The sequence below is a fragment of the Lagenorhynchus albirostris genome, chromosome 4, assembly GCF_949774975.1.
Source record: "Lagenorhynchus albirostris chromosome 4, mLagAlb1.1, whole genome shotgun sequence".
Taxonomy (NCBI): domain Eukaryota; kingdom Metazoa; phylum Chordata; class Mammalia; order Artiodactyla; family Delphinidae; genus Lagenorhynchus; species Lagenorhynchus albirostris.
The window spans coordinates 37,290,697-37,314,154 of NC_083098.1; the positions used below are offsets into that span (position 1 = coordinate 37,290,697).

The following is a 23,458-nucleotide window of genomic DNA, read 5'->3' on the forward strand; positions in this document are numbered from 1 at the left end:
TGGCAGAAACTCTAAACTATATGGTCTCTCTGCAAAGGGGGAGAATAGAAGTTGGCATCATTAGTCACAGTCTTTTAAAGTCTCATTTTCTCTTGGCAAGTTAAAAAAGTTTTTCTTAGGGGCAATGTTGGGGATGGAGGTCCTCAAACTCCATGCAGGAGTTATCTCAAGGGTGTCCCATAATGTAAGGTCAGTGTCATTTAAAAAATGTGTGCAGCCATGATCATAGAAAAGATAGAGATTCACCTGGGATTATCTACAAAAGCTAATGAAAATTAAGAGCCTAAGATTTCCATTTTATAACTTTTTTCTGTGTAATATTATTTTATCCTTAAGCTTCATTATTAATGTTTAGCCATTTTTGTTGTTGTTAACACATTTATACTATTCAGGGAATATAAATGTGTTATTTTTATTATGTTCTCAGAGATGTTGTTTTTGAGGACAAATATGTGCAATGCTCACAATTGTGTGTGTGTAACTTAAAACTATATCATCTAAACTATATGATATAGCACTTGGGAATTTGGCTTCCTCCTACTTTGTATCTCTGAGCCTGCTCCTGACTTGGGCTCTCACAAGAAACCTACATAACAACCCATCTTAAAAGTAATGTGATCTGTGCCACAGTAGGAGGTATGGAGTAAATAATTCAAGGCTGCTTTCATGAAAAGCATTCCATAGCAGGAAAGGAATAAAGAATCTTCCTTGAGAAGAAAAACCACTAAATCACACAGTGAGAAATTAGGAAAAAAATAACAACGGAGAGTAAGCCATCATAAATAGTGCCTCAAGGAAGTGAACGATATTTTAAAAACAGGACTCAAGCTTAGAAAGGCGAAAACATTTCAATGAATTTTCAGCTTGCCAGCAATTTTAGAATCAACTTCTCCTTTGACATTCTATTGGTATCATATTTATGTTGCTTGTAAGGAAATTACTAATAGAGGAGCCAAACTATACATTTTTATCAGAAACCTTCACACTTTATCAAGTCTCTTAGCCATATATTACTTGGTATATAAAGGGAGACCCTTTTTTTTTTTTTTTTTTGCGGTATGCGGGCGTCTCACTGTTGTGGCCTCTCCCGTTGCGGAGCACAGGCCCTGGACGCGCAGGCTCAGCGGCCATGGATCACGGGTCCAGCCGCTCCGCGGCATGTGGGAACTTCCCGGACCGGGGCACGAACCCGCGTCCTCTGCATCGGCAGGGGGACTCTCAGCCACTGCGCCACCAAGGAAGCCCCTAGATTTTCTTTAATAAATACAGTACTATAGTATCTGTGTTTGAATCCATAGATGCAGAACCGTGGGTATGGAGGGCCGACTGTGAAGTTATAAGTGGATTTTCCCCACTGTGTGGAGGGTGACCGACTCTAACCCTGTGTTGTTCAAGGGTCAACTATATTTTAAATTGTGAAATTAGGCATGAAAATTGATTTCATTTACTTGATTGTTTAAAAGTAATGAGTATTAGTAGAGACTCCTGTTTGTCTTAAAAAGAAATGACAGTGTCAGTTTTGATTTTAATTTTTATTGAAATGTGAAATAATCAACAATGAAATCATGTATCTGTTCTCCTGCTTTACCATCATGTTTCAGAATTACCTTTTCTTTGATTCTTAATCATTTTAATTTTAGTATATGAGTAACTCTCATTTAGTTACTGAAAATGATTTTTATATTCTTACATAATGGAAACATAATCTTTCTCAAGGGAGTAATCTTAAAAACAATCCAGTGACAGTTGCTTGAGTTCTAGAATCTACATGGCTTTTTCCTAGGGTAACATTTATGGATGGAAATAGGGAGAGAAATGGAGACATTTTTAAAGGTTAGAAAACAAACAGGAAAAAAATAAATATTGTATTAAGAAGAAATACTCCAAAACAAGCCATATATGTAGGAATTGCAGATTTGAATAAATTCAGAATTAGGAGTGAGGAAACAGAAAACATCTTTTAGCTTGATACTTTAAGGATCAAAATCCTTCAATGGCTTCCCACTGTTTTGGGGCAAAGTCTAAACTCTTTAGCATAGCATATGAGATCCTCCACAATTTGACCCTTAGCCCACAATTCCAGTGTAATCTTAACCTCTTTCCACGACCGCATTGACGTCTTTATCCTCCCAATGCCTCATCTTCAGTCATATCCAAGTACTTACTTTTCTATATCTCTTTGTTTTTAACATATTTACCTCCAAATTTGGAATGCCTCCACTGTCAGAAAAAAATGTAAAAGACTTGGAAATGGGCTTACTGGATTTTATCTAGAGGATCCTCTGGAGATTTTTGATTCTATAAGGGTGTGCAGGGTTGATTGATTTTTCTATTGACTAGACTATTTTACACTTCTTTAGTGGTAGAAGTTAAGTGTAGAAAACTGATAGCAGTGCAAATGATTCTTGTTCATAGCAATACAAACAATTCCTGTTCATGGCAATGAAAATGAATTTTATCTAGCAGAGGATATAAATCTCTGTAAGTCAAAAAATATTTGACACATGCTCATTTTATATATGAATGAGAGTAATGTTTTTAACTTTTTGAAAAGTATATTTTAGTATCTGCCTCTTCAACTACCATGTATAAACTCCTATTTATTCTTTAAAATATGATGAAAATACCACCTTCTCAGTGAGACCTTTTCTATTTTTGGTAGCAAAATTAGTTTTTTTGCCTCATAATGCTCCCATTGCACTTTTAATCTATTACTTCTACTGTAGCTCTTAGCAAATTGTAGCAGATGTATCTATATTTCTGCTTTTCCCACTAGACTAGCTCTTCAAAAGCAGAAAACATGTTTTATTCGTCTTTGTATCATCTACTCTTTTGCCAAGCATATACAACATGACATACAGACATTTGCTTGGTAAATGTTTATTGATGAAAGTAGAAATCACAGAAGAGGGTGATGGGCATGTTTTAGCATTTGGTGATGAGGGGGAGTAGGCTTCTCACAGAAAAACCCCAGAATAACTCTTATACTTGTAGACTTTATGGGAAAATATAATTTAGCATGAAATTGAAAAATAGTTGAAAGAAGACACTTAATGAAGCCAGAATGACCTAGAAGAGATACGGATTAAGAGAGCTGAGACTTAGAGGCTTGCATTATGGCTTTTTCCCTGAATTGCTGTAGTCAGGACATTTTTCTTCTGTCATACTTTATATATCTGTAAACTAGGGATAATAATTATTGTAATTATCAAGAGAGAGGAATTCCCATAAGGGGATGTTTGAGTTAAAAGTGGGCAGGAGGCCCATCTACCTCACTACAAATAACTCAGCTCAGTGCTTTGTGACCACCTAGAGGGGTGGGATAGGGAGGGTGAGAGGGAGACTCAAGAGGGAGGAGATATGGGGATATATGTATACATATAGCTGATTCATTTGTTATAAAGCAGAAACTAACATACCATTGTTTACCATGTAAAGCAATTATACTCCAATAAAGATGTTAAAAAAAAAAGTGGGCAGGAGACAGTGTTACTTAGCTCATTTGGCTATAAGTGAGAATGAGAGATTTAAAATAAATACAGCTTTTTTACAATTTGAAATATACAACTATGGCTTGAATAAAATTAAAAAGTGACTTGACTCCTTATCCTGAATTTGGAAAAGTCGTTAGGATTATCCTCACATCTTTACCATTTAAATTTTTATTTTATTTGTGTATTTTTAGGAACTAGTTTTTGGCAAAATAAGCAACCATTAGAATGAAGAGATAGACTTTTTTTTGTCAGATATTCTGCACAATTAAATTTAATTTTGTTTGGAAACCTTAAGTTTCAGATTTTCTTATGAATGTTTGGGTATTTCCTCTGAAGCAAAGAGTGATTTCTAGTATTTACTTCATAAATAGGTCACTTACAAATGGTAGACTTAAAAATCAGCAGTAAATTCTGAATTTACATCCTGGCAGGTGAGAGAACCCAAACTATTTACTAACACAGCTCACTGCTGTTTCCATGGCAACAGAGGCCAGTTACTGTCAGCCTGGTCTCTTTGACGGTTGACTTCCACAGTGAACTCTGTGTGATGCTGCCAAATGCCTGGCTTCTGTGCTTCCTGTTCCAAGCAGTTGCTTCTTATTCTGAATACCAATGACTAGTCTATAAAGGCTGTGTCGTTCAATTCCCCTGAAGACGGGCCTGGGAGTCATATATGGAAAAGCAGTGAGCTTTTTGCCTGTAATGAATTAAAAACTATATGTAATTGGATTGTATTTTCCCTAACTAGCTATGCCAGTAATTTATTAATAATGTTACCTTGCTATTATTAGGCAGCTGGGCCTAAATGAGAAATGACAGCACATCGGTCATCAACTGTGTCAAATGCATTTTCAGGAAGGCTCACTGACTGGCTAGCCAGCATCGTCATGTAAATCCAAGTGATCCTGCACATGGTTGCCAGCAGAAAAATACATTTGCAACTGAAGTGCTTTTTAGCTATTTAAAATGTTCATATATTGATTGCTCTGAAATGGAGAAAAAGCAGCTGCCTGAAATGCCAGTGAAATGGCTGAGAAATTTAAAATGAGAGGAGAAAAAAAAATAAGAGCATTTGAATAGAGAAACAAGCTAAGCAGTTTTTGCTCTTTAGTAATGAAGAGTACTATGATTTTGAAGTTTTAGTTATGTGGTGGTTATCAGTGTAGAGAACTGGGATCCTCTCTGACTGGGTCACACCCTATACCAGGAATTTGAAGACCAGATTTGTTGTAATTATATTTCTCTCTAGAGCATAAGTTCCTTGAGGGTAGACTGTTTTCATGACTGCATTCCTGATAGCCAGCACAGGGCCTGACACACACTGAGTGCTCAATAAATATTTAATGAATTAAATGAAACTCAGTGAATCGCCTGCAAGAAGTTTTTGGTATTTAGGCCCATCAAGTTTCCTGGAAGAAGCTATTAGACTCTTCCTTTCATTAAAGAGCATATAGCTGACTACCATGACCCTCACTGCTAGGTATCTGCTGTGGAGCTTCTACAGGCAGGTACTTATGGTAGGAGACGCCACTCAAAGGCAGCTATTACCATCAGCATTTTTTCCCCAGCTAGTGGATACAATTAATCATAGCTTTTGGTGGCATCATTTGCCATTTCTGACTCTTTGATTGGCCATTCCCTCTACATTGTCACAGTCAAAGCTCCCAAGGGTTGTTTTATGTAGGCACTTGCGATGATGCTCTTCTTCTTGTGCCAGATTCTGTCCCTGGAGACTATTTTGTCTGCCTCATTTCCCCTAGCTGCCCCCCCCCCACTGCCCTTTGTACATTTGGCAATATCTACAGTCATTTTTGATTGTCACAAGCTGGCAGGGGGGTGGGGTGGGATGGGGAGTGCTCCCAGCATTTAGTAAGTGAAGGCCAAGGATACTGCTAAACATCCTACAATGCACAGGATAGTCCTCACGACAAAGACCTTTTTGGCACAAAACGTCAACAGTGCCAAGGTTGAGGAAACCTGCTCTGGGGCTTCACGCTCTTTCACGGAACTTCTTCAGAACCTTTCTGAATTACACTCTATGCCTTCCTCATTTCCACTCTCCTCCCCTGCTTTTTTCCCCTTAGGTTTGGCTTATTTTCTTACACTTTTAAAATTTGCTATCTTTACCTCAAGATGTTGCCACAGAGAGAGAGCCTGTCACTCGAGACTCTCACTTGTTTCTACCAGAGTCTGAACTCAGATACATAGTTATCTTGCCAGTAGCCTCAAATTCCAGAGGGTCGAAAGGCAAATATGCAAAATGAGTGCCAGGAATAATCAATCCTAAATATCCCATTGCTTTTAAGAGAGACATAAAAAAAACCTGTACAAATATACCACATGGAGTTTTGAAGCTGCTCTATAAATAATAAATATTTTGTATTGTTCTAAATCTTTTCTCATTGTAGAGAAATTTTAAATTGGGTATTTGTGTATTACATCAAATTCTGGAAAGTGAATGTGGTTCAGTAATCTCAATAATATCATTCTTAGGATGGGTATTTTTTGTCTTTGAAAACTCCAGATTGATCTGAATAATATTATAGGTATTTTTTTTAAAAAAGAACTGAACATTTTTATTCATGGATATGGGGCTCAAATTTTGGTTCTAACATGGAAAACTTAGATTATTGAACAGCAAACTTTAAGAAGGGAGTATTGATTGTCACTTGTTTAGTGATTTCAGTGACATTTGAAAGGAGGGAGGGAAACATTTCATCTTAAAATTCTTTACATATATTAACTAATTAAGCCTCATAACCTTCTTATAATAAGAAATGTATAGTATCTCTTTTGAAAGATTTGAACAGTGTTTACCATATAATATCCCAGTTTAGCAAATTCATGAACAGTGATTAAGGGTAGTGTTTCTGCTCTCAAATACTATAATTAAATCCTCTTCCCAGGTCCTTTCTTTGTAAGTAGTATAACAGTAATTTTTAGTTTTTGCCTTTAACCAGCTAGTCTTGATAGTTTAAGAGAAAGGAAATCTGGATAATAAATTTACAAAGTACTTAGATAAATTAATATTATACTGCCATATCTATATGCTGCCAAAATCAAGTCTGTAATCTCTTTTCCTTTCAGTTTTTATTTAAAATACTTTTAAAAATTCCCTTTCATGAATATTCACATATTTAAAGTTGCAAAATGAGTAAGGTATTATTATTACTACTTTTATTCTGAAAAACTAATTTACTTATTTTAGGCTAGTTCCTATTTATTGCACTAACAAATTGCTTCAAATTGTAGACACATAACAAGGAGGTCATATCTCACAAGTAATCAAATAATTGGTAGGCCCTTCAGGTTTCTTTTTTTATAAGTAGAAATTTAGAGGTTACATTAGCACTGACTGTTAATATTGGCTTGATGGGGGGTGGAGGAAAGATGAAAATGTCTTTCTAGTTTTCCTATCCTCATTTCTCCAAATTTCTCATCTTTCCTACCTCTTCTCTCCATAAAGAAAAACAAAGAACTAAATCAAAACCACTCTGCCCATCATCTGTCTTAAGTTTTTGGAAGTTGAGTACAAAGGAAGAAGAAAACAAAAACAGAAGGGAAGGTGATGGGGAGTAAAAGTATATTTGGGTGAGTCACTGAGAGTTCAGGAACCAATATCCAGTTGGCTGTCTGAATTAAATTTGACCATGCTCTAATGGCCAGAAATAAGGCTTGTCAGTAACCATAATTAGGTTACAATAGGCAACCAATGTTTACTAAGCATCTACCATGTGCTTGGCACTGAAATGCAGTGGAATACAGTTGCTACCCTCATGGAGCTCTCAGGGCAGGGGACAGTGGAGCAGTTCTTAGTTCAAGCACTTGGGTATTTAGTGTCTTCAAGGAGTGAAGGCATCAGCGGGGAAGGGCTTCAGGTATTTACTTAGCACTCCAATCTTCCTCGTGGCTAGAGGAGGGTCTCAGTGGTGGTTAATGTGACAGTGGCTCGATTTATTTAAAAATTATAGAAAATTCATGGGACTTCCCTGGTGGTGCATTGGTTAAGACTCCACATTTCCACTGCAGGAGGTGTGGTTTCAATCCCTGGTCCGGGAACTGAGATCCTGCATGCCGTTCAGTACAGCCAAAAAAAAAAAAAAAAAATTATAGAAAATTCAGACCTATTTATTCTATCATTGAGTTTTATTCTTATATTTTAAAAAGTTTGCTTAGTGTATGTATGACAAGATTTTGGAAGGAATTCAATAATGTTAATATTGATACAGCTCCTGCTCTAGAAATGTCCACAAACTCTTGGGGAACACAAACAAGAAAACAGAACATAATAACTGAGTGTGATGAATATTGTTATGGATAATCTAGAGTGCTGTGGAGGGGATCAGCAAAAACTTAGAGAGGAATTGACATCCAGGCTGAGTCTTACGAACAACATGGAGTTAAGCAAGTCCAGTGAGATTATGGGACTAGCATTCTTGGCAGATGGAACAGCTCAAACAAAGGCTTTGTACAAAAGAGAACAAACATAGTGAATCACTAGTGGTCCAAGTGACTACGGGTGGAGGTGAGGAGATGTCAGCCATGAGTCTGGAGAGATAAGAAGGAGCCAGGTCATGAAGGATGTTCTATGTCATTTTAGGGAACTTAGAATTTATCCAGACAAAAAGAGGGAGCCATTGCAAAGTGTATCAGAGGAAGGGGCCATTATAAGATTTATATTTTATACCTATCATGCTGGCTGCGTATTCCTGCAATGTAGGGAAAGGAATAGAGGCAAGATTAGAGATAGGAAAGATGGCTAAGACAATGATAACATTGGATAATGACTATGAAACTAATTACAGGGACAATATTCTCATCAGTAAATTCTCATCAGTAAACATTTTTTTAAATAAAATTATTTAAATATGTACACACATAAAACACTATATAACGTCTCTGTGTTTATAGTTTTTATATAATTATAAAGCCAACAGATTTACAAATTAAATATCAATCAAATTAAAATAATAAAGTTCAAATGAACATTAAATTAACGTGGTAGGTGGTGTGGTTCTGCTGAAAATAAATCCCTGGTATTAAGTTTTAGGGTAGAAAGGGTTTTTAAATTTTTGTTTCACTTGTTTACTTGATTCTTTGCGTATGATGCACCATCATTTGAGTCATCAATATAGTTACTGGTTTCTTTTTCCTCTTTTAGAAACAAATTAGTTTCAAATGACAGTCTCTTTTTTTGATAACCCCCAAATGTAATTGTGTATCACATAGTATAATATTAAAAAATTAAAAATATTATTTAATAAAATATTATTCTTTACTGCATGTTGTTACTGTTAACCAGCTACTGCATACAAATATGGCATCTGTGCAAAAACCTTAGCTTATGACAAGTGTATGGTGATGATCCAGCCCAGGTTTTTTTGTTTTCAACATTTGCTATATTGCTGTATATGATGCGATGCCTCAAGTATTTGCACCCTCCCTTCCTTTTTTTTTCTGAACTACTGTGAAACTTGGGTTGGTACTGCAAACAGTGATGTCATTTAGTCTTTCGTTGACTTGGTTAATGATTTATATATCAGTTCAACTTTCCCATTAGCTCAGGATAATTAAAGAAAGTATTTTAACACCTATTTTTTTATGGCATAAAATAAAAGTCTCAACTTATTAAATAACACAGAAAACTAAGCCTTATTCTTTTTTTTTCTTTTTTTTTTAAGCCTTATTCTATAAATATCTTTTTCATTTACAAAGTATGTTCATGATGTAGAAGTTCTATCTTTATAACTGGTAAAAAAATTCAATATGGATGTAATGATATCTGATTGTTTTTGTATGATTTTGGAAACAAGCCTATCTCATTCATTCAAGAAATACTTACTGAGAGCCCACCCTGTGCCAGCAACTAAGGATACAAGTTGTATAAGAGAGACAAAGCAGCTAATTGAAGCCAAAGATGCTTATAACTCTTTAAAAATTAAATACCATACTTCAGTCAGTGGTTCTTAAAGTGTGGTACCTGGACCAGCAGCACTGGTATCACCTAGGAGTTTGTTAGAAATGCAAATGCTCAGGTCTCAACTCAAGCCTATGAATCAGAACCTCTGAGAGTGGGGCCCACCTTCAGTCTGTTTTACAAGCCCTCTGGGGGATTACCACTGCTTTGGCAGGTTGAGATTGATCTCTTCCAATACCAAGGATATAAGAAGACAATTTTTCTAGAGGCAGAGGTCCTAGGAATAGAATTTACAAAAAAGTGTTCTAAGGAATAATCAGAATTGCACATTCAGGGTCATCAAATGACTAAGATATAAGAAGTTCTTGTTATTGAAGAAGAAATGATAGTAGGAATTATTAAAAATTCTAACTTTAATGAGAATTTGACTGTGCTTTTCTTCTTAGAGTGGATTAGGTCCCTTGTCTTATCCAAGCCTTTGGCATGAGATTCCTTGTGCCATTAAATAGCTTATAGGCAAAGAAAATTATGTTTGCATTCCAGTTCTATGCTCACCAGTCAGTACTGCTCTTTAATTTTTCTCGTTTAAAAAAAAATCTCATCTGTTAGGGAAATTCCTACGTGGTTCTGTTCGGTTCCATTTTATCAGAAGCGTGAAGCTTTTCTTCATGTCCTACCTCACAAAAAGGGTCCATTTCTCCGTTTAGGGCAAAGTGTGCAGTGTAGGGCCACCCAGGGTTGGCTCCTTTTAGCTTCTTGGTGCTCCTTCAGATGGTCCTGTTCTTCCCTCCTACTTCTGAGGCCTCAGCCCTTCCTTCTTTTTTAGTTAGTCACTACTGAACTTTCTTCTCTGCTTCCCACAAATATGGCCTTAACTAATCTTTAGGAGCAGGAAGAAAAAAAGTGTGCATTGCAACCGAATTTTCTGTTTTGCATTTCCGTTAATACTTTTTTTTTTTGATAATCAACTTCCAAATTTTATGCTTATCTTTTTCTATTTCCATCAGTTTCCCAACATAGTTAACATGAACAGGAAAATCTTTTCAGTAAATTAAGCAACTGAAGACTCAAGTGAAATCTCAAAGGTCTTGAAGAACTCTGGCAAGTCACATATATCCCATGTTGCTTTTGGTTTCTCACCTCTTCTTTGCTTCAAACCCCCAGGCAAGTTTCTTCTTTTTTTCAGCAGCCCATGAATTTTCAGCATCCTTTTTGGCTTTTACAAAGTTGTGGCAGGCAATCACTTTGGCAATTTTTGCACCAAGCTCTCGAGTAGCTACCTGATTGCTGAGTTCCATAGCCTTCTCAATGTTCCACTTTCCACAGCCTGGTCTATACTCTTTTCAAGGCCCGACTTTGCAATTTTTTTCCTTTTAACAGGGGAGTCAAACCTATCACTGACTCCAAAATACTGAGTAAGCTCCTTCCACTGGGTTTCACTTGAGGACTGTTCACTTTGAGATTCTTCATTCTTCAATTTACCTTTTCTGGAGCGTTTTCTTTTTTTCTTTCTCGATCTTGAAGTTGAGGTTTTCTGTTCAGAATGTTTTGTATGCAGTTTGTGAAATTTATTCCACATATTTAAGGGAATTCCAGAGAGACACTCTTCATATGCATTTACATTTGCTTCTGCTTCAGTTTTTGGTCCATCTGTAGGGATATCTGAGACCTCTGTGTTTGTAATGGTCCCATCTTCTTTACCTTCTTGTAAGTTAAGTTCAGAGCTCTCTACTGTGGCTTCATCATCAGAATTCAACTCAACATCACTTTAATTTAGGCCAGGAGGTAGCAGCCCACTCCACATCTTTTCTGCGGTCCATAGCTGGCCGTCCAGCAGCCATCTTAAGACCCCTGTTAATACTTTGAGTCTTTGTTTTGGTTTCTGTGTTGATCAGGGGAGGGCAAAAATAGTCTTTGGGTTATTAGTAAGAGAGAAAAGGAGGAAGGAAATGCTGAGAACATACAACTAGTAATATGAAGATATATATTGATACCAGAAGGTATAATACGAAGAGATACATTATATCATATCTTTTCTATTTCTTTTGTGTCATAATAGACAAATAATATACATTGGAGCCAGAGTTATTTTTCTAAACTATTCATTTGACAAATATTCTTTGAGCACTTACTATGTGCCAGAAACTGCAGTAGATGTTAGGGAGACAGTGGTGAACACAGGGAAAAATATCTTTGCCCTCATGAAGGTTATAGTGTAGTGAGCAAAACTGACCAAATACCTCCCCCAAAACACATACATTAAAAGTAGAGCAAGTTAGATGGTGAAAAATTTTATGGTGAAATATAAAGCAGGGAAGGAGATTATGTCGGTCGGAGAATATGGGTTTACATGGGATAGCCAGGGAGGCCCTCCGTGAGAAGGGGACGTTTGAGCACAGACTTGAGGGAGTGAGGGAGCAAGTCAGACAGAATCTGGACAGTGTTCTCCAGGCAGAGGGAGCAGTCAGCACAAAGTCTCTGAGGCCTGGGGCAAGAGGGGAAAGTAGTAGGTGAAATCCCATGGACCTCACAGGTTAGTGAAGTTTTCGACTTTTTTTTTTTAATTTAATTTATTTTTTATACAGCAGGTTCTTATTAGTCATACACTTTATACACATCAGTGTATACATGTCAATCCCAATCTTCCAATTCATCACACCACCACCACCACCCCCTGCCGCTTTCCCTGCTTGGTGTCCATATGTTTGTTCTCTACATCTGTGTCTCAATTTCTGCCCTGCAAACCGGTTCATCTGTACCATTTTTCTAGATTCCACATATATGTGTTAATATACGATATTTGTTTTTCTCTTTATGACTTACTTCACTGTGTATGATAGTCTCTAGATCCATCCACGTCTCTACAAATGACCCAATTTTTTCCTTTTTATGGCTGAGTAATATTCCATTATATATATGTACCACATCTTTATCCATTCATCTGTCAATAGAGTTTTTGACATTCATTCTTTGAAATTTCTCATTTCAAAGGTTCAATTTTTCATAATCAGGAGTTTCATTCATATATTTTTTAAAGGCTAGGGACATGTGTTCACTTTATTTGTTTATTTATTTATTTAAATTGGCTGCACTGCTTGCAGGATCTTAGCTCCCCAACCAGGGATCAAACGCAGGCCCCGGGCAGTGGAATCACAGAGTCCTAACCACTGGACTGCCAGGGAACTCCCCAGGTTGTTTTCTTTTTCTTTTTCTTTTTTTAAACATCTTTATTGAAGCATAATTGCTTTACATTGCTGTGTTAGTTGCTGCTGTATAACAAAGTGAATCAGCATTACATATACATATATCCCCATATCCCCTCCCACTTGCATCTCCCTCCCACCCTCCCTATCCCACCCCTCTAGGTGGTCACAAAGCACCGAGCTGATCTCCCTGTGCTATGCAGCTGCTTCCCACTAGCTATCTATTTTACATTTGGTAGTGTATATATGTCCATGCCACTCTCTCACTTCATCCCAGCTTACCCTTCCCCTCCCCGTGTCCTCAAGTCCGTTCCCTACGTCTATGTCCTTATACCTGAACTGCCCCTATGTTTTTTAGAACCTTTTTTTTTAGATTCCATATATATTTGTTAGCATACGGTATTTGTTTTTCTCTTTCTGACTTACTTCACTCTGTATGACAGACTCCAAGTCCATCTACCTCATTACAAATACTCAATTTTGTAAATTTTTATGGCTGAGTAGTATTCCATTGTATATATGTGCCACATCTTCTTTATCCATTCATCTGTCAATGGACACATAGGTTGCTTCCCTGTCCTGGCTATTATAAATAGTACTACAATGAACATTGTGGTACATGACTCTTTTTGAATTATGGTTTTTTCAGGGTATATGCCCAGTAGTGGGATTGCTGGATTGTATGGTAGTTCTATTTGTAGTTTTTTAAGGAACCTCCATACTGTTTTCAATAGTGGCTGTATCAATTTACATTCCCACCAACAGTGCAAGAGGGTTCCCTTTCCTCCACACTGTCTCCAGCATTTATTGTTGGTAGATATTTTGATGATGGACATTCTGACCAGTGTGACGTGATAACTCATTGTAGTTTTGATTTGCATTTCTCTAATGATTAGTGATGTTGAGCATCCTTTCAGTCTGTATATCTTCTTTGGAGAAATGTCTATTTAGATCTTGTGCCCATTTTTGGATTGGGTTGTTCGTTATTTTGAGCTGCATGAGCTGCTTGTAAATTTTGGAGATTAATCTTTTGTCAGTTGCTTCATTTGCAAATATTTTCTTCCATTCTGAGGGTTGTCTTTTGGTCTTGTTTATGGTTTCCTTTGCTGTGCAAAAGCTTTTAAGTTTCATTAGGTCCCATTTGTTTATTTTTGTTTTTATTTCCATTTCTCTAGGAGGTGGGTCAGAAAGGATCTTGCTGTGATTTATGTCATAGAGTGTTCTGCCTATGTTTTCCTCTAAGAGTTTGATAGTTTCTGGCCTTACATTTAGGTCTTTAATCCATTTTGAGTTTATTTTTGTGTATGTTGTTAGGGAGTGTTCTAATTTCATTCTTTTACACATAGCTGCCCAGTTTTCCCAGAAAAGAGGCTGTCTTTTCTCCATTGTATATTCTTACCTCCTTTATCAAAAATAAGGGGACCATATGTGCATGGATTTCTCTTTGGGCTTTCTATCCTGTTCCATTGATCTATATTTCTGTTTTTGTGACAGTACCAGACTGTCTTGATTACTATAGCTTTGTAGTATAGTCTGAGTCAGGGAGCCTGATTCCTCCAGCTCAGTTTTTCTTTCCCAAAGATTGCTTTGGCTATTCAGGGTCTTACGTGTTACCATACACAATGTGAAATTTTTTGTTCTACTTCTGTGAAAAATGCCATCGGTAATATGATAGGGATTGCATTGAATCTGTAGATTGCTCTGGGTAATATAGTCATTTTAACAATGTTGATTCTTCCAATCCAAGAACATGGCATATCTCTCCATCTGTTTGTATCATCTTTAATTTCTTTCATCAGTGTCTTATAGTTTTCTGCATACAGGTCTTTTGTGTCCTTAGGTGGGTTTATTCCTAGGTATTTTATTCTTTCTGTTGCAGTGGTAAATGGGAGTGTTTTCTTAATTTCACTTTCAGATTTTTCATCATTAGTGTATAGGAATGCAAGAGATTTCTGTGCAGTAATTTTGTTTCCTGCTACTTTACCAAATTCATTGATTAGCTCTAGTAGTTTTCTGGTAGCGTCTTTAGGATTCTCTATGTATAGTATCATGTCATCTGCAAACAGTGACAGCTTTACTTCTTCTTTTCCGATTTGGATTCTCTACATTTCTTTCTCTTCTCTGATTGCTGTGGATAAAACTTCCAAAACTATGTTGAATAATAGCAGTGAGATGGGCAACCTTGTCTTTTTCCTGATCTTAGTGGAAATGGTTGCAGTTTTTCACCATTGAGAATGATGTTTGCTGTGTGTTTGTGATATATGGCCTTATTGTGCTGAGGTAAGTTCCCTTATGCCTACATTCTGGAGCGTTTTTATCATAAATGGGTGTTGAATTTTGTCGAAAGCTTTTTCTGTATCTATTGAGATGATCATATGGTTTTTATCCTTCACTTTGTTAATATGGTGTATCACATTGATTGATTTGCATATTTTGAAGAATCCTTGCATCCCTGGGATAAACCCCAATTAATCATGGTGTATGATCCTTTTAATGGGCTGCTTGATTCTGTTTGCTAGTATTATGTTGAGGATTTTTGCATCTATGATTATCAGTGTTATTGGCCTGTAGTTTTGTTTTTTTGTGACATCTTTGTCTGGTTTTGGTATCAGGGTGATGGTGACCTCATAGAATGAGTTTGGGAGTGTTCCTCTCTCTTCTATATTTTGGAAGAGTCTGAGAAGGATAGCTGTTGGCTTTTCTCTAAGTGTTTGATAGAATTTGCCTGTGAAGCCATCTGGTCCCAGGCTTTTGTTTGTTGGAAGATTTTTAATCACAGTTTCAATTTCAGTGCTTGTGATTAGTCTGTTTATATATTCTATTTCTTCCTGGTTCAGTCTCAGAAGGTTGTGCTTTTCTAAGATATTGTTCATTTCTTCCAGATTGTCCGTTTTATTGGCATATAATTGCTTGTAGTTATCCATCCTGATTCTTTGTATTTCTGCAGTGTTAGTTGTTACTTCTCTGTTTTCATTTCTAATTGTATTGATTTGAGTCTTTTTCCTTTTTTTCTTGATGAGTCTGGAAATGGTTTATCAATTTTGCTTATCTTCTCAAAGAACCAGCTTTTAGTTTTATTGATCTTTGCCATTGTTTCCTTCATTTCTTTTCTTTTTCCTTTTTTTTTTTTTTTTTGTTTGCATTTCACGGGCCTCTCACTGTTGTGGCCTCTCCCACTGCGGAGCACAGGCTCCAGTCGCGCAGGCTCAGAGGCCATGGCTCACGGGCCCAGCCGCTCTGTGGCATGTGGGATCTTCCCAGACCAGGGCATGAACCCGTGTCCCCCGCAACAGCAGGTGAACTCTCAACCACTGCGCCACCAGGGAAGCCCCTTTCATTTCTTTTTCATTTATTTCTGATCTGGTATTTATGATTTCTTTCCTTCTGCTAACTTTAGGGGTTTTTTTGTCCTTCTTTCTCCAGTTGCTTTAGGTGTAAGTTTAGGTTGTTTATTTGAGATTTTTCTTGTTTCTTGAGGCAGGAATGTATTTGTTATAAACTTCCCTCTTAGAACTGCTTTTTCTGCATCCCATAGGTTTTGGGTTGTCGTGTTTACATTGTCATTTCTTTCTAGGTATTTTTTGATTTCTTCTTTGATTTCTTCAGTGATCTCTTGGATATTTAGTAGCATATTGTTTAGCCTCCATGTGTTTTTATTTTTTACAGATTTTTTCTGTAATTTATATCTAGTCTCATAGCATTGTGGTCGGAAAAGATACTTGATACGATTTTAATTTTGTTAAATTTACCATGGCTTGATTTGTAACTCAAGGTATTATCTATCCTGGAGAATGTTCCATGAGCACTTGAGAAGAAAGTGTATTCTGTTGTTTTTGGATGGAATGTCTTATAAATAACAATTAAGTCTATCTTGTTTAATGTATCATTTAAAACTTGTGTTTCCTTATTTGTTTTCATTTTGGTTGATCTGTCCATCGGTGAAAGTGGGTTTAAAGTCCCCTACTATTATTGTGTTACTGTCGATTTCCCCTTTTATGGCTTTTAGCATTTGCCTTATGTATTGAGGTGCTCCTATGTTGGGTGCATAAATATTTAGAATTGTTATATCTCCTCTTGGGTTGATCTCTTGATCATTATGTAGTGTCCTTCTTTATCTCTTGTAATAGTGTTTATTTTAAATTCTATTTTGTCTGATATGAGTATTGCTACTCCAGTTTTCTTTTGATTTCCATTTGCATGGAATATCTTTTTCCATCCCCTCACTTTCAGTCTGTATGTGTCCCTAGGTCTGAAGTGGGTCTCTTGTAGACAGCATATATATGGGTCTTGTGTTTGTATCCATTCAGCCAGTCTATGTCTTTTGGTTGGAGCATTTAATCTGTTTACATTTAAGGTAATTATTGATATGTATGTTCCTATTACCATTTTCTTAATTGTTTTGGGTTTGTTATTGTAGGTCATTTCCTTCTGTTGTGTTTCCTGTGTAGAGAAGTTCCTTTAGCATTTGTTGTAAAGCTGGTTTGGTGGTGCTAATTCTCTTAGCTTTTGCTTGTCTGTGAACATTTTAATTTACCTGTCAAATCTGAATGAGATCCTTGCTGGGTTGAGTAATCTTGGTTGTAGGTTTTCCCCTGTCATCACTTTAAGTATGTCTTACCACTCCCTCTGGCTTGTAGAGTTTGTGCTGAAAGATCAGCTGTTAACCATTTGGTGATTCCCTTTAGTGTTATTTGTTGCTTTTCCCTTGCTGCTTTTAATATTTTTTTTGTATTTAATTTTTGATAGTTTGATTGATATGTGTCTTAGTGTGTTTCTCCTTGGATTTATACTGTATGGGACTCTCTGTGATTTCTTGACTTGATTGACTATTTCCTTTCCCATAGTAGGGAACTTTTCAACTGTAATCTCTTCAAATATTTTCTCATTCCCTTTCTTTTTCTCTTCTTCTTCTGGGGTCCCTATAATTCGAATGTTGGTGTGTTTAATGTTGTCCCAGAGGTTGCTGAGACTGTCTTCAATTCTGTTCATCCTTTTTTCTTTATTCTGCTCTGCAGTAGTTATTTCCACTATTTTATCTCCTAGGTCACTTCTCCGTTCTTCTGCCTCAGGTATTCTGCTATTGTTTCCTTCTAGAGAATTTTTAGTTTCATTTATTGTGTTGTTCATATTTGTTTGTTTGCTCTTTAGTTCTTCTAGTTCCTTGTTAAACATTTCTTGTATTTCCCTCATTCTATTTCAAAGATTTTGGATCAACCGTACTATCATTACTCTGAATTCTTTTCAGGTGGACTGCCTATTTCCTCTTCATTTGTTTGGTCTGGTGGGTTTTTACCTTGTTCCTTCATCTGCTGCATTTTTCTCTGTCTTCTCATTTTGCTTAACTTACTTTTTTGGAGGGTCTCCTTTTTGCAGACTGCAGGTTCGTAGTTCCCATTGTTTTTGGTGTCTGCCCCCAGTGGGTGACATTGTTTCATTGGGTTGTGTAGGCTTCCTTATGGAGGGGACTGGTGCCTGTGTTCTGGTGGATGAGGCTGAATCTTGTCTTTTTGGTGGGCGGGACAGTGTCCAGTAGTGTGTTTTGGGCTGTTTGTGAAGTTAGTATGATTTTAAGCAGCCTCTCTGCTAATGGGTGGGGTTGTGTTCCTGTCTTAGTAGTTGTTTGGCATAAGGTGTCCAGCACTGGAGTTTGATGGTCCACTGCCTCAATTTGGGATGATTTGTTGTTTATTCAGGTATTCCATAGATGCAGGGTACATCAAGTTGATTGTGGAGATTTTATCCGCTGCTCTGAGGCTACATGGAGAAATTTCCCTTTCTATTCTTTGTTTGCACAGCTCCTGGGGTTCAGCTTTCGATCTGGCCCAGCCTCTGGTTAAGGTCACCTGACAACGTCTGTTCTTTGCTCAGACAGGACGGGGTTAAAGGAGCAGCTGATTAGGGGGTTCTGGCTCACTCAAGTTGAGGGGTGGGAGTGGTACGAAATGTAGGGTGAGCCTGCAGAGGCAGAGACCGGCGTGAGGTGCGCTGTGTGTTCTCCTGGGGAAGTTGTCCCTGGCTCACGGGACCCTGGCAGTGGCGGGCTGCACAGGCTCCCAGGAGGGGAAGTGTGGATAGTGACCTGTGCTTGCACACAGGCTTTTTGGTGGCTGCAGAAGCAGCCTTAGCATTTCAGGCCCGTCTCTGGTGTCCGCGCTGGTAGCTGTGGCTTGCGCCAGTCTCTGGAGCTTATTAGGTGGTGCTCTGAAACCCCTCTTCTCGCGCACCCCGAAACAATGATCCCTTGTCTCTTAGGCAGTTCCACACTTTTTCCTGGAGTCCCCCCAGGCTAGCTGTGGTGCACCTGCCCCCTTCAGGCTATGTTCACGCAGCCAACTCCAGTCATCTCCCTGGGATCTGACCTCCGAAGCTGGAGCCTCAGGTCCCAGCCCCCACCCGCCCCGGCGGATGAGCAGACAAGCCTCTCGGGCTGGTGAATGCTGGTCGGCACCAATCCTCTGTGCAGGAATCTCTCCACTTTGCCCTCTGCACCCCTGCTGATGTGCTCTCCTCTGTGGCTCCGAAGCTTCCCCCCACCCCCCATGTCCACCAGTGAAGGGGCTTCCTAGTGTATGGAAAATTTTCCTCCTTCACAGCTCCCTCCCAGAGGGGCAGGTCCCGTCCCTATTCTTTTGTCTCTGTTTTTTCTTTTGCCCCACCCAGGTACGTGGGGAGTTTCTTGCCTTTTGGGAAGTCTGAGGTCTTCTGCCAGCGTTCAGTAGGTGTTCTATAGGAGCTGTTCAACATGTAGATGTATTTGTGGGGAGGAAGGTGATCTCCATGTCTTACTCTGCCGCCATCTTGAAGATCCTCCCCCAAGGTCTTTTTATATCTTCCATTTCTCTCGCCATTATGTACATACCTTTTCTATGTACTGGAGCACATTTATAAAATTCATAAAATCTGCCTTAAGGTCTTTGCCTACTAATTCCACCTTTTCTGCCATTCCTTGCCTGTTTCTACTGATTGATTTTTCTTCTCCTGCTTAGGAGTCATAGTTTTCTGCTCTGCATATCTGGTAATTCTTATTGGATACAGAATATTTTGAACATTGTGTTGTTTTATTCTTTGTTAATGTAGACATGAAAGCCAGGGAGATAGAAGTGTTGGGCCTGGTTTTAGCACGTGATTAGGCTACTTTGGATCATACTGACACTTTCAAATATTACTTTTGTGCTTTATTTTGGTGGGTCCACAGCAGCCTTTAATTTAGGGATAATTTAACTGACTACACAGGTGATACCCTTCTGAGGATTCTATCCAAGTTCCATGGATTATCAACATTTTCCTCTCTGGCCCATGAAAAGACAAACTATTCCCAGCCTGGCTTGAGTTCTAATAATTTCTTCAGGTGGGTCTTTCCACAGTTGTGTGGAGTGTTAACCCAGATGTGTGGTGATCAGCACCTGGCAAAGCCTCAAAGGGCTTTCTCTTCAGATTCCAGAGCTCTTTATCTGCAGCTCCCCCTTCCTGCTACCCTGTCCCAGGAATTCTAGCTGCCTCAGCCTCCCTGAACTCTCATCTCCTGCCCTGCAACAGACTGTGAGACCCTGAGCTTCCTTAGATTTTTCCTTCCCTGTGGCTCTAAAGCTGCCTCCAATAATTTGGCAATAATTTGGAGAAAATAAAAAGATCACTTCATTTGTTTTTCTTCTCTCATCAGTCACAGTCTTGCTCTGGCTGTTGTCCAATGTCAGAAAATACTTATTTTCACATATAGATCTTTTTTTTTTTCTTTTAAGCAGGAGAGCAGTACTCTTGGCTGTTAATCCCTCATGGGGAGAAACAGAAGTCCTAGTATAACTTCTGACTGCCAAACACATGGGCTAATTAAAAGCTTCTCAGACCCTAACCTGTTTATATTTATATGTGAACTCTGGCCCACACTTAAAAACCTATATACAGTGGAAGTATAAATTCTGCCATGGGTTTTGGGTTGGGTTATCGCAGAGTAAACCCAGAGACAGTGATTTAGGTGCAGAGTAATTCATTTGTCAGGCGATCCCAAGGAACACAAATGGAGGAGAGGGGGAAGGGAAAGACAACGCTAAACGGTGTGTTATCAATTCACTCACCAGATATAACAAAGGGCTCAGTCCTGCAGAGGAACTCGGGGAGACAGAATAGATTTAGCATATCTCAGAGCTATCACAACCGGGGAGTAAGGAAGCTGGGTATATATCTCTCAGCTCCTCATCCATCATTTGTTGGGAGGTGCTTCTTTGAGTGTTGATTCTCTGCACTCCTGGTTTGTTCTCCATGCAGATTGAGCACATTCCCTGTAGCCAGAGAAAAGCCCTCAGGCCTTCAGGTGTTCACAAGCTTCATGATGTGAAGGTGAAAGCTAAGGGGATGTAAGTGGGTACCAGTAATGTTACTAGCACCAGAAAAAGATGTAAATTAAACTCATAAAGCAGAAGTGTTCTTCTTTCAACCCAGCAAACTAAAAAGAGCTGACCTAATAGATGCAGGCTTCTGTCAATCGTCTCTTCCTTTTGTAATAATAGAGAATATTCTCTAAGTTTTTATTTCTCAAAAGTGCAGGAAACTCACAAGGAATGAATAACTCTGCATATTTGATATTTCCATATACTTGAAAATTTGACCTTCTAAGTAATGACATTTTGATATATTAATTTTTTATAGAAATACATCCATACTTTATAAATAGAGGACATGAAATAGATTTGAGATTTTGTTGGGGACTCTGATTTTATTTAATATTGTGTACTGAAACCATAAACACAGTTGCCTTTGTAGATGTGGAGGGAAGGAAATTTAGGATAGATCGGTACCTTGGTAGTAGCTTTCTTGACAAAACATCTCATGCCACCTTAGTTTTATGCATTTGTACCTTTCTCATAACAGGAGGAATGTAGTGTGACAGCCTGGACAGGGAAACAATACTAGTGAGTTACACAAAAAATAGTCATGAGATCACAGATACCACAGCCCTCTCTGAAGTGGTTTCACTGCCCCTCTCACCCCCAAGTTATCTCCTTTGCTAAAGCTGTCCCCACCCTCTGACTTGTCAGTGCTGTTCACAACACAACTATTATTACTGCTGTACCACAAACACACTTGATCCCAAGAATCACTTCATTCATTTACTCAAATACTTTTTCCTCCAATATTTTGTTGACAGAATTAAATGAGGATTATGCTTTGACATTTTAAGACTGGTGCTAGAGATTCAGAGGGAAGGATTATATTTTCTTAATAGTCATGGAAGTCAATATCATATTACCCTTTTTTGGACCTCACGCAGTTGCACACATTTCTGTACAGTCCTCTAAAGTTTTTATTAGAAATAGAATACTGGAAACAATTTAAAAAAGAGAATTCTAACTTTAATCACAAGATATTGAAAACTTTGCAAGATTCCTGATGAATTGGTCAAATTTCTTATAAGTATTCTTCAGAATCAGCAACCCTGTTAAATCTGAGAAGTAAGTTTTTCTCTCCATGGGCTCCATTAGTGAAAGGACATTGTGGCTTAGGAAGATTTGAAAAAAGGTCTGATGTAATGGTGGTCTTCCCTGAAGGAAGCATGATTGCCTGGAGTTTTTTTTTTTCACTGTAAGCATAAAAATTTATAAAATCATTAAGAAAAAAAGTATATGCCTATCCATATATTTATTTACATTTGACTCCCAATTATTTTATTTTATAAGAATTTGTAGCATTAACCCTTGAAAATTAATTTGTTTTTCCTTCTCCTGCTTTAACCCAAGGGCATTTGGTTCCTTGGAATCCTTTCAGTTTGGAAGCTGGCAAGTACCAGTGCAATGGAATGTCATAGAGAAGAGAGCCAGTACTTAGAAATGAATTATCTGAAAAACTAAAAATTTACACTGAAATGCTATAATTTACAAGTTTTTCATCCCAACATCTAGCCTTCCCATGCCACGTCTCAGTTTGAAATGTCAAAGCTAAATGCATTTCTTAAAAAAAAAATGTGTAAAGCTCAGTCGACTGCCTTTACTCACATAAAAACTTGTACTTTTTCTGTAACTATTGGGCCAATGATGAGGTATGCTTCGACATTTTAACTAAGAACCATTCATCAAAACATCGCATTCTGCTTCTTCAGTATAGGCCAGTGAGATGTGTAATGCGGCTACCTAGAATTGGCTGACTAAGGACTTTTAAAGCATTTCGACAGCTGCTTTTTTGAAGTACTGCTTTTACACAGATAGATCATAACCCTTGCTAGATTGAACTCTGTAAGGGAAGTGACTGTGTTTTTTTTGCTTGTTATATCCCCAGGACCCAATATGGTGCTGAGATGTCAATAAATATTCAGTGAACAGATGATTTAAGTCCCAGATTCCTCCTTTTTTATTTTGAATTTAATTTTATTTATTTTTTTATACAGCAGGTTCTTATTAGTCATCGATTTTATACACATCAGTGTATACATGTCAATCCCAATCTCCCAATTCATCCCACAACCACCAACCCACTGCCCACCACTTTCCCCCCTTAGTGTCCATACGTTTATCTCTACATTTGTGTCTCAATTTCTGTCGTGCAAACCGGTTCATCTGTACCATTTTTCAAGGTTCCACATATATGCATGAATATATGATGTTTGTTTTTCTCTTTTGGACTTACTTCACTCTGTATGACAGTCTCTAGATCCATCCACATCTCTACAAATTACCCAATTTTATTCATTTTTATGGCTGAGTAATATTCCATTATATATATATACCACATCTTCTTTATCCATTTGTCTGTTGATGGGCATTTAGGTTGCTTCCATGACCTGGCTAATGTAAATAATGCTGCAGTGAACATTGGGGTGCATGTGTCTTTTTGAATTATGGTTTTCTCTGGGTATA

At 37.9% G+C, this 23,458-nt stretch overlaps 1 protein-coding gene and 1 pseudogene across 8 annotated transcripts in view; one reads left to right on the forward strand and one right to left on the reverse strand.

Moving 5' to 3' along the window:
- Window positions 1-23,458, forward strand: part of MAPK10 (mitogen-activated protein kinase 10) — a 361,702-nt gene that overhangs the window by 41,997 nt on the left and 296,247 nt on the right. The window lies entirely within an intron of this gene.
- LOC132519246 (protein FAM204A-like) lies at window positions 10,518-11,215 on the reverse strand (annotated as a pseudogene).